This window comes from Trichosurus vulpecula, chromosome 5, assembly GCF_011100635.1.
Source record: "Trichosurus vulpecula isolate mTriVul1 chromosome 5, mTriVul1.pri, whole genome shotgun sequence".
NCBI lineage: Eukaryota > Metazoa > Chordata > Mammalia > Diprotodontia > Phalangeridae > Trichosurus > Trichosurus vulpecula.
This window is the reverse complement of record NC_050577.1, coordinates 79,465,814-79,478,586: the sequence shown is the minus strand read 5'-3', so window position 1 is coordinate 79,478,586 and position 12,773 is coordinate 79,465,814. Positions and strand designations below refer to the sequence as shown.

At 37.6% G+C, this 12,773-nt stretch overlaps 1 pseudogene; it reads right to left on the bottom strand.

The window, feature by feature from the left end:
* Positions 1–847: 847 nt before the first annotated feature.
* LOC118851816 lies at positions 848–2,062 on the bottom strand (annotated as a pseudogene).
* Positions 2,063–12,773: the final 10,711 nt, after the last annotated feature.

The following is a 12,773-nucleotide window of genomic DNA, read 5'->3' as shown; positions in this document are numbered from 1 at the left end:
AAATGTATCTTACATGTACTGGTTTTTCAGTAGAAGCCATTATAGTAATTCATGAAGCAGTTTGGAGCTGTGGATAGAGTGCTAGATTTAAAGTGAGGAAGATCTGGGTTCAGATTCTGCCTCAAATAATTACCAGCTATGTGACTGTGGGCAAGTCACTTAACTTCTATGTTCTGCAGTTTCCCTATTTGAAAAGGTGTATGGATTAGACTTGATGACTTCTAAAGTCTAGTCCAGATCTAAGTCTACGGTCCTGAGAATAATTCCCTAAGAACTTATGAGTTAATTACCCCTCCCATTCAATAGAATTTGTATTCCTTCTTGCCTTATTTTCATATTATGAATTACACAGGTAATTTGAGAACTGTTTCATCCTATTTGCCTTGAACCATGCTCTCAACATGGGGATCAAAATGATTAAATGTGACTCTCACTTTAAGGAAACTTGACCTGTTGAGTCCCTGATCATCACTAGAAGGAAATTTGTCAAATCCATTGATATTATCTCCAATTTATCTTGTATATAACTAGTTGCTATATGGTTGTATGTTGTCTCCCCATCCCTGAACTCCTTGAGAAAAGAGATTGTTTTTTGACTTTATTTGTAATCCCAGCACTTGACACATGCTTAATAAGAGCTTCTTGATTGACTGACTAAAAGGAGTCCCTAAGGAAGCGGCCATCTTAACAGGAGGTCCAAGTGCCCTATTATTCCCAAGTGTACCTGCCAATTATGCCCTCCTGTCAGGCCAATCCTAACAAGAGTAGAATCTGGGCCTGAGGAGACTTTTTTTAAGCTCTGAGAAATTTATTGATAATCCACCAGCTCCAAGTTGGTTTAGAAACATTAGGTAGCTTCTTCTTTCATGTCGTGGTCTTTTTTGAGTGGTCCCATGAAAGCTTTCTTTTCTTCCACAGTCTGGAACTGACTGTGGCCAAATTTGGAGGTGGCGTTGATAAACGTCAGGTTGGTGTTCTCCAGGGCTTGGTCTTTGGTCTGTATCAGCAGAGACTTTCGCAGGGTGAGGACACACTTCTTGGTCCTGATGATATGACCTTTTAGCATGATAAAGTCATTGGTCACTTCACCACAGTGGACAAAGCCTCCCAGAGGGTTGATGCTCCTGTCAGACAGATCATAATCAGCGGATGCATTGTTTTTTATCAGCTTGCTATCCTTGATCTGGTAGCCCTGGCCAATCTTGTAGATCTTTTTGTTGATCTTGGTGTGATGGTGGTAGCCCTTCTGACCAAGCTTGAGCCACAGAGAAGGCTACATGGGCAGGCTGCCAAGCTCCAACACACACCACATTATGCAGGCCTTAGTGGGTTTTTGGGGCACTTTCTTTGTGTGCCAGCAACTAGTGACACCTTTGTAACCCTTGCCCTTTGTTACTTCAAAGACGTCAATCATCTCATTCTGCCCAAACATGGTGGACATGGGCACCTGCTGCTCCAACTTCTCACAGGCCCAGTCCAGTTTCTCAGCCACCTGGATCTTCAGGTGCTGCCATTCACCTGGATCTCTGTCAGGTAAGACTTTTTCTGCCTCAGTGGGAACAGGCTCATCTGGGTATGGCCAATGATGCCAATCACCTGGCAGTATTTCTTCATACTGTTGAAGTCTTTCTCCAGCTGCTTTTTGCCATCATCATCTTGCCACTTCTTGCAGTACTTGGTGAAGACCTTCTTACTGCCAGTTCTTATAGAACCATCCCTTATTCTCAACACCGATGTGCTCAGCAAAAGGGGTTTTGAAGCTCTGCAGGCCTTATGGGGTTTACACATAGCCCACAAGGCCTACAACGACCTTGGTGGGTGTCTCCATAATGGTGACAGCCTCGACCACTTCCTTCTTGTTGACCTTTGAGCTGGGCCTGTCCACCTCTCCGACAATGAGGGTCATGCCTGCCTTATAGCCCAGAAAGCCTGTCAGGTGGATGGGCTTAGCAGAGTCATCTCTGTGGAAGCTCTTCACTTTTCCCTGGTTTCTGCTGCTTCTCTTTCAAGACAAAAAGCCCAGAGACCCAGGCCTGGGAGCGGAGAACTTCCAGTGGTACATGCTGTTGCTGTTGTATCTGTAGCCACTGCCCAGGCAAGTTGGGAGAGCCTGAGGAGATTTCAATTAATCAAAATCTTATCCACTGAGCACATATCCAGTGGTTTCGAGACCACTGATATACATGACCAACCTCATGACCTTAGTCATAGCCATTGTCTCAGGATATATCCCTAAAAACAAAAATTATCACATCATGACCGCCAGGCCTTTATCCTATTCTGCAGGCATATAACTTGGCCATAATAACAAAAACAATAAAAGTCAACATACTACCCAGGTGAGACATGACAAAAGTAGATGCATAAGGAAAGCCACACAAGAAAACTCAGGGCTGCATTTGTCTGCTAAGACAAGATTCTCACCTGGCCCTGTCATCCAATCTTCTTCTTAGACTTTCCAACCCAACACATGGACATAAACCTAAGCATATAATTAAAGTGCCTGCTCTTGGCAGTCTTCAGTCTTTTGAGCCATATTCATCCTCTCTTATTAATGTCATTGAATATTCATGTATAAGTATTTCAGAATAAAAATGTTCCCCTTATGTAAATATAAGTGAACTCTCAGGCTGAAAAGATGCTACCTGACCAACAGACAAGAATAATATATCAATAAGACCTTTAACAGATAAAAAAGGGGAAAGCTAGTCTATAATTATTAAGAATTAAATAGCTTTCCAGGCTACAGTTAAATGAAACACTGAAACGGGATACTCCAAACATAAAGCTGGATCAAGTATTTCTTAATAATGCCTTTTTAAGCTATATTTTACTCACTGTGGAAAATGAATTCCATTTCCTAAAAAATAATGTACTATTTCACTTAAATTAATAAGATGTTTGAAGTTTTCAAGAAACAAATTTTTATAGGATAAATGGGTAATTTAGGGAATAAAATTATTTTGTCATTATTGGATGGAGATCAAAGGAATTTTGATTATCCTAATTAGTGATATTAGTACAAAGGTACTGCCTTATGAACATGGTGAACATAGAGAATTAGTAAACTATACCAGAAGGTTTACAATAAGGCTACTGAATAGATCTTGTGACTTCATAATAGCCAAGGTGGCATTCTCTTTTTATAATCATTGTCAATTTGCTCTTCTAGATGTGATGAGAGAATTCTGTCAAGCTATGATAAATACAGAGGAAGCAAGTTGTTCCCTCCCAAATATGCTTGAGTGGGAACTACATGCTAAGGCCATGATAACTGACCTTGTATTGCATGGTTTGTGGAAAAGTAGCACGGTGCTAATCAACATGTTACTTTGGACACTAAAATGTCCTCTTACATCAATGGCTTCATCTAAGTGATCAGAAAATTGCTTTAATCACCTACTTTCATAAAACAACTGAAGTAGCTTAATAGAAGCTATATTTGTTTTTAAAATAGGGCCACCTTGGGTTTGGGAAGAAATAATTCATCATGGAATAAACATATTTATAAGACAATATTTTTAAAGGGTATGAATAAGAATTTTTTCTGATTTATTTAGCATTTTATTTTTTCCAGTTACATGTACAAATAATTTTAATATTCATTTTAAAACTTTGACCTCCAAATTTTCTCCCTCCCTCCCTTCTTGCCCACTACCCCTGATAGAGAAGGCAAGTAAGTGGATATAGGTTATATATGTGCAGTCACGCAAAACATTTCCATATCAGTCATGTTGTGAATGAAAACAAAGACCAAAAAAAATCTTCAAGAAAGATAAAGTAAAAAATGGATGCTTCAATCTGTATTTAGAAACCATCATCAGTTATTTCTCTGGAGATGGATAGTCCTTCAGAGTTATCCTGGATCATTGTATTGCTAAGAAGAGCTAAGTCACTCACAGCTGATCATCTTACATCTCTTAGAGTACTGCTGTTAACTTTGTACACAATACATTTCACTTTGCATCAGCTCATGTAAGTCCTTCCAGGTTTTCCTGAGAGCATCCTGCTCATCATTTCTTATAGCACAATAGCATTCCATCATAACTGCATACCACAATTTGTTTAGCCATTCCTCAATTGATGGGCATCCCATCAATTTCCAATTCTTTGCCATCAGAAAAAAGTTGCCGTAAATATTTTTGTACATATAGGTCCTTCTCTTTTAATCTTTTTGGGGAATACAAACTTAATAGTGGTATTGCTAGGTATGCCTGGTTTTATAGCCCTTAGGGCATAGTTCCAAATTGCTCTGTAGAATGGTTGAATCAGTTCACAACTCCAACAATGGTGCATTAATATCTCATTTTTCCACATCCCATCCAACATTGTTCATTTTCCTTTTCTGTCCTATTAGCCAATCTAATAGGTATGAGGTAGTAGCTCAGAATTGTTTTAATTTGCATTTTCCAATCAATAGTGAGTTAGATTTTTTTTTCCCATGTGGCTATAGATAGCTTTGATTACTTCATCTGAAAACTGTTCAAATCATTTAATTATTTACCATTTGGGAAATAGCTCTTATTTTTACAAATTTGGCTCAGTTCTCTGTATGTTTGAGAAATGAGGGCTTTATTAGAGAAATTTGCTTCAAAATTTTTTTTTCGCAGTTACTATTGCTAACTGTATTTCTCTCCATCCTATTACTGCATTTATTCTATTCTCTTTCTCCATTCACCCTGACTGACCCTCATCAAAAATGTTTTCCTTTTGAGTACCCCACCCCCACCCCAATCTGCCCTCTCTTCTATCACTCCCTCTTTCTCTTATCCCTTTCTACTTTCCTTTAGGGTAAGGTAGATCTTTATACCCAACTGAGCGTATATGTTATTCCCTCTTTGAGCCAATTCTGATGAGAGGAAGGTTCACTCCCTTCCTCCCCCCCCCCCCCACTGCCCCATCTCTCCCCCTTCACAGTAAAAAGCTTTTTCTTGCTTCTTTTTTAGTGAGATGATTTACCCCATTCTACCTCTTCCTTTCCCTTTCTTCTAGTACATTTCTCTCTCACCCCTTAATTTTCCATTTTTAGATATCATATCTTCATATTCAACTTATACCTGCCTTCTGTATATATTTGAAAGTCATATTTTCCATTCAGCTCTCATCTTTTCATCAAGAATGCTTGAAAGTCCTCTATTTCCTAAAATATCCATTTTATCCCCTGAAGGATTAGACTCAGTTTTTCTGGATAGATTATTCTTAGTTGTAATGCTAGCTCCTTTGCCCTCTGGAATATTATATTCCAAGCCTTCTGAAACTTTAATGCAGAAGCTGCTAAATCTTGTGTTAGCCTGACTGTGGCTCCATGATACTTGGATTGTTTCTTTCTGGCTGCTTGCAATATTGTCTTCTTGACCTTGGAGCTCTGGAATTTGGCTACAACATTCCTTAGAGTTCTAGGATTCCTTTTAAGAGGTGATTGATAGATTCTTCCAATTTCTATTTTACCCTCTGGTGCTAGAATATCAGGGCAGTTTTCTTTGATAATTTCTTGAAAGATGGTGTCTAGGCTCTTTCTTTTTATCGTGGCTTTCACTTAATCCAATACTTTTAAAAATTATTTCTCCTAGATCTGTTTTCTAGGTCAGTTGTTTTTCCATTGAGATATTTGACATTGTCTTCTATTTTTTTCATTCTTTTGGTTTTGTTTCTTGATTTCTCAAAAAGTCATTAGCTTTCATTTGCTTAATTCTAATTTTTAAGGAATTTTCTTCAGTGAACTTTTGTACCCTCTTTTCCATTTAGCCAATTCTACTCTTTAAAGAGGTTTTTTTTTTCCTTCAAAGAATTGTTGTGCCTCTTTCTACATTTGGCCAGTTCTGCTTTTTAAGGTATTCTTCTCCTCATTGGCTTTTTTGTACGTCTTTTACCATTTGGCCTAGTCTGCTTTTCAAGGTGTTATTTTCTTCAGCATTTTTTGTCTCTTTTACCAAACTGTTGACTCATTTTTCAGGATTTTCTTGCATCACTTTCACTTCTCTTCCCAATTTTTCCTCTACTTCTCTTACTTGATTTTCAAAATCCTTCTTGATCTCTCCATGGCCTGAGGCCAATTTATATATTTTTCTTGGAGGTTTTGGACATAGGAGCTTTGACTTTGTTATCTTCTGAGTGTGTTTTGATCTTCCTTCTCACCATAATAACTTTCTATGGTCAGAATTTTTTTCTGTTGTTTGCTCATTTTCCCAGCCTATTAGTTTGCCATGTCACACTATTAATCACTATAAAAGACCCTGTCAGCCCTCGCTAGCAGTCTTTGGTCATTGACCCCATTTATTGGCAATTGCTAGCCTTGTTAATAAATGGACTGTGTTCAGAATTTTGAATGTCAGAATTTCTTTAATGACATGAGCTGAGTTGTGATCTGTGCCACTATAAAAAGAACCTGCATCAATGGAATGAAAGACCCACTGGCATATAAGTACATTAAAGAGGTGCAAAATGAAGTTTTATGTGAAGTCTGAGGAAGATTGTACCAGCATTAGAATCTGGAAGCCTTCGTGGAACAGATGTCATTCAACTTAGAATTTATAGGATGCATAAAAATTCTAAGTTAAGCCAAATATTAAGCATTATTAAGCCCCTGAGCAGCTGGATAGTATGGTAGATACAGTACTGGGCCTGGAGTCAGGAAGACCTGCATTCAAATCTGGTCTCAGATGCTTACTAGCTGTGTGATCCTGGGCAAGTCACCTAACCTGTTTACCTCAGTTTCCTATCTGTAAAATGATCTAGTGAGAGAAATGACAAACCACTCCAGTATCTCTCCCCCCCCCAAAAAAAATATAGAGCATGAAGAGTTAGACACTACTGAAAATAATTGAACAACAACAAATTAAGCCTCCACTATGTGCCAGGTACATGCTCAATGCTAGGCATATGAATATAAAAGGGAGACAGTTCAAGGAGACAGTTTAAGGAGTTTACATACTACTAGAGGGTACAACATTTTCACAATAAGCCAATACAAAATATGTATAATATATAAATGGTAACATGTAGAACACTTGTGTTTGGGGGAATAAGGAAAGGTCCCTTAATGAGGTGACACTTTTATTGGACCTTGAACAGAACTAGAGGTTACAAGAGGCAAAAGTAAGAAACTGAGGGACAGTTCATGCAAAGGCCATGAGGTGGAAGACGGGAGATAGCCTATGGGGCATAGTCAGTGAGCTAGTTTTGCTAAAGCATAGAGTGCATTAAAGGAAATAGTAATGTGCAAGTAGCCTGGAAATATAAATGTCAAACAAAGAAGTTTGAATTTTATTCTAAGGGTAATATGGAACCACTGAAGCTTCCTGAGAAACATGGCAAGAGGTCTCTAGTGGAGTACCACCAGGATCTGTAACAGCCTCTGAGTTGTTTAACATTTTTTCTCATGATGTAGAAAAAGGTGTAGATGTAATACTCATCAAATTTGGAGATGATGTAAAGCCACGAAGAACAGCTAACACCATATATGACAGAGTATGATTCCAAAAGGCTATTGTTAAGCTAGAGCACGGGGCTGAATCTAGTGAGATGAAACTCAATAGAGAGAAATGTAAAGACATACTTTTCTATAAACAATCAACTTTATAAGCATAGAATTGAGGAGGTGTAATGAGATAGCAGTCATTACGAGAAAAAAAAATATGTGAGTCTTAACGATAAATACTGTATGAGGCAGTGATATGATGTGGTCACCAAAAACAAGACAAAAAAACTGCTTTGATTATGGGCTGCACTAAAAGAGGCACATTTTCTAGTCCCAAGTATACACACTATACATTGTTCAATCAGACTTCATCTGGAGTGCTGGATTCAGTTCTCAGGGACACATTTTAAGTAGAATACTTATAAAATGGAGAGTACTCAGAAGAGGAAGATCAGGAATGTGAAGGATTTTGAGTCCATATCATATGAGGACTGGTAGAAGAAAATGGATATGTACAGCCTAAACAAGGTAAGACACAAGGGGGACTTGAGAGCTGTAATGAAGCGCTTAAAAAGCTATTCTGTGAAGAACCTAGACTTATTCTTTGTGTCTCCAAAGGGCAGAATCAGGAATACTGGATTCAACTTACGAATAGGGTGATTTGTGCTTAATGTCAAGGAAGAAAATAATGTCATAATAATTAGTGTTGTTCAAAAGTAGAATGGTCTGCCTCAAAAGGCTGTATGCTATTCTATCTTGGAGATCTTCTAACAGAGGTCAGATGACCACTTTTCAGGTATGTAATAGTAGATATTCTCTAGTATAGTAGATATTCCATTTGTAGATGGATTAGATTGAGTGGCTGCTCAAGTCCCTTCTGACTCAAATTTAAACCATGGAAAATTTAAACAAAGGTTAATCAATGTTTGGCAGGAGGAATCATATCACTGAATGAGAAGTAATATGGAAGAGTAACGAATCTCTGCATTAGAATTTAAGCTTTAGTAAATTCAGAGGGAGATTTTCTTTACATTCCCCTAGGAGCTAGGAAAGCTAGGTCATGCTTACGTTTTATCATGGGAAGCCATTTAGACAACCCTTGCAATTCCAAACTTTGAGATATATTTATTAGCACGGCCTTATGACTGCTTACTTCAATTAATACCAAGCCCTACTTCAACTAAAATATCATATCTTCTGCAGGGAAAAATGATCAGACAATCATAAGTAGATTGACAGAAGTAAAAAGGACTTCACCAGACACCACCCCAGTTGTAACTGCTGGCAGAGATAAGCCTTTGTTCTAGATGGGAAGAGCCAGTAAGTTATTGTTTTAGTTCATTCTTTAGAGTTCCTTCTTTAAAAAAATAGTTTTAAAAATAATTTTTATAGATGATGTGGTTTTTTATCTCACCATTTATACCCTCTCATCATGCCCTCTCCACTCCCACCTCCACTCCAGTCTTGTTCCATCCCTTTAACAAATAGAAAGAAAAACAAAACTAGGCAAAAACAATCAAAATAAGGATTGATTCTGACTGTGTGTTTAGCATTCCTCTCCCTTAGCCTCCCACCTTTATAATGAAAAGAGGGAGATTTCTTTATCAGGAGCAAGATCTGTCACTGCAATTATTCAGAGGGTAATCCCCAATTAGTGTTTTCATTTACATTTTTGTAGTCATAGGTTCTGTGCAGCCAATTTGGTCCCTCTCTAATCTATCTTCTTTCTACACAGCAGTGAAATTTATATTTCTAAAGTGAAAGTCTCTGTCATATAGTTTCTTTGGCTAAGAAGTTTCAATGGCTTCCCATTGCCTTTAGGATAAAATACTGTACAAATACATCTATTTGTCATGAAAAGCCTTCATAATCTGATTCCAGCCTGCCTTCTAGGCTGAGTACATATTACTTGACCACAGACATTCTATATGCTAGCTAAACTAACCTAAAGAGTTGGCCTTGTGGCCAGGAAGACCTGAGTTAAAATCTTATCTCTGTCAGAGACAGAGACTAGCAGTATGACTAGACAAATAACTTCTCAGTGATCTATTTTCTTTGCAAGATAGCATAGGAGAGCAGATATATCGTTCTGGACTTGGAATCAGAGAGACAAGAGTTAAAATACTGCCTCAGACACTTACCATCTGTACCTGGTGAATCTTTGGTTAAGAAAAATATAATTTGATCTCTTGTCCCAAAAAGGGACTATGCTGACCTATGTCAATAATTTGAGTAATATGAGGCAGCTAGTCGGTACCATGAATAGAGGGTTGGACCTGGCATCAGAAAGACCCGAGTTCAATTCTGGCCTCAGACACTAGCTATGTGACTCTGGGCAACTGAACTTTTGCCTGTCTCAGTTTCTTCAACTATAAAATGGGGATGATAATAATAATAGGACCTCCTTCCCAATGTGGTTATGGGGATCAAATGAGATATTACCTGCATAATAAATACTTCTTTACTTCCTTCCTTTCAGTGGTTGAGCCCAAGGAAGGACCTTATTCAGAAAAATTCTGTGTGGTCTGAATCATAATCCAAAAGAGTCAAGTGAAATTCATGGTGGTTGGAGCCACAAAAAGACAAAGGATGGCATCCACAGGGAGGAGCCATGTATCAGGAAATGGAATTAATGATCGTACTTCCAGAGCCGAAGAAATCAGCTCAGAATCTTTCAAGGCAAAAGCACTACATAGGGGGAACAGGGTCATTATTTTCTTCATCTGACCAAGTTAACATTCTTTCAAGGTGTTAGTATAGAAGCGACCTACCCTCCTTATACCTTCCCCTCCCCCTTTTTGGGACTGAATTGCTGTGGAACAATGCAATTAACAATAATAGGAAGACTTCGTTTTTTACAAAATTAAGCAGATGGCCACTGAAACTGCCATGCATAGTCATGCCCTGGATCAATTTTAAATTTCTCTAAACTTTTCTCTTTTAAATCTTCAACAAAGAACTGAGTACTGTTTGTTACTTAAATTCTTTTGAGGGTCCCAAGTAGTGGAAATGTACATTTTGGTGCGATGGTAGATTTAAAAAACGCTTTCAGCATAAGGAGTTACAGTTTAGAAAAGCCTCAAACAGTTTCTGGACTCTGTAGAAATTCAAGCATTCCCACAAATTTGTTTCCATCTCAAAATGCAAAATGTAATTTAAAATAAAATTGGAGGAAGTTTTGCCAATTAGGAAAATTTAATGTAAATATGATAATTAAACTACAGAAGCCATGCTGGAGTCAGAATGAAAATGAGAATTGTGTTTAAGTAGAACAGAATTGTCATATATCTACTCTATATATCACCATTGCTTGGTAAATGTAGTAATAAAGCTTCATTGATGAAAAGAAATTGAATCTATTGCTCATCATAGCATCTCATTGATTGAAAAGCATTGCCTATAATGGTTTCCTTCAAAGCAGCATCTGTTATATATTAACCTTTCAGCCTTCAAAAGCATGTGATATGAATTCTTTGCTCAAACTCCTGGTCAGAGGACTCATCCATGACATTTAATAAATTGCACCCACTGAACATAGATTTAAAATTTTGTAAAAGCACATTATAAAAACTAATCTTCTTTCTCACTGTATGCTTCAACTGAATATGGGCCTAAAATCAAAGAATCTAGAGACACAAGACTTTATAGTATAGCAGAGTTTGAATTGTGTTATAGGATACATGCCAGGGAATACAGACCCAGAGGTCCCCTGGAAACTTCTAGGGACCTCTGAGAAAGCATAACTCAGCATTTTGGTGTTTTGGGGATGCTGAACTCCCAGTTACTTCTGGCCATGTGGTGACTGATTGCTGAAAGATCGTAACGTTCTGGCATAAAATGGGTTGTCCCTTGGTTCTCTCTACACCAAGAAAATGCCAAGGGAAGAAGAATATTGTACCCTCCTGGTGGCATCATGTACCATGTAGTCACTCTGTGACTTCCAGTAAGAGTAAGAAAGGCTTGATTCTTTCTCCTCAGCATCCTAGTTAACCTGACTATTCAGCAGCTAATAAAAGATAAGTACAATTAGGTGACTGAACCTGGGCCGCAACTACTTTTGTTTGTTCTTTCCTGATCTTAGGTTTTTGTTTTTGTTTTTTTTATCTTAAGATGGATGTATCCACGCTTAAAGACCAATTTCTTAGATTAAGAGGTTGGGAGATATTGGGTCCATTGAATGAAGATGATGGAAAACAAGGGGAGTCTCTTTATCAGAAAAGATGATCCCTGACAAGAACAGGATTGGCCTCATGGCTCATTTTACCTGCCAACATATCTGGACAATACAGAGCAAAGATGTGATGTAAAATGCCTGATCAGCTGTCCTACAAGCTCCTTTATATTCTGATGAGTTTTAAGTGTCAGTCTTCCAGAAGTTTGTGACAGTAGCTATAAGTAGTTACTAAATCCTATTTTAAAGGTTTGTTGTTGTTGTTTTTGTCAAAGGTGCACTGTGAGAATTCTGCTTTTATTGTTAATTTTGTATGTCAGAAATAAATATCTAGCCTATATCTGATTCGTATATAAATTGACGTATTCATAAATGAATCAGATATGGGTTGCATATTTATTTGAGTTCCTTTTACCTCCTCATTTTGGGAAAACCACTAGACTTGGGCCTAAACATAAGCTTTAAGGAATTTATCCCTGGGTCTCTAGGGAAGGAGGTTTAATGTGACGAAGAGAATGAGAAAAGGGAGCCTACCTTCTGTCTCCATAGGGAGAGTTCTACTCAGGTAGAACCAGTTCTACTCTGGTTCTACTCAGAATGAACCTTATTTGAATCCAATAGATGGGTCCCTCAGTGGAAAAGGAATAGGTATAATGCCTTAGCCTCTGGGAGCTCAGCAACCAGGAATACCATCATTTGGTTAATTTTATGCAATGATTGGAATGTGTTCTAGAACTACAGGAAATTTATGATGAATCTTTGGGGGGAGTAGTAAATTTATAGACTAATATATCCCCTTACAATTGATATAAAAATTTGTAGTCTTTTCCATATTAAATGTGGTTTCCATTTAAAATTTTATTCATAATTCAATATCTATCAAGGTTGATTTCTTAAGTAGGTAAAATCATTATTGTTGCCATCAGAGAATTAATACATTCTTACATAAAATATATATCAAATCTATCATAGAGAAAGGCATTTATGCATTACAATAGAATATCCTGCTTAGATTTGCAATTACCCTAACTACAGGAGGAAAAAGTCTGAGGGACTTTCTATATGAAATGTTAATGTGTTTTCTTATCTAATGAGTCATGGTTCAGAGGGATGAATGGCCTTTTCTACTGAAGGTCAGTATTATTCATATTATTAATTGAACCCTTCTAGAAGTAGGTATGAGTG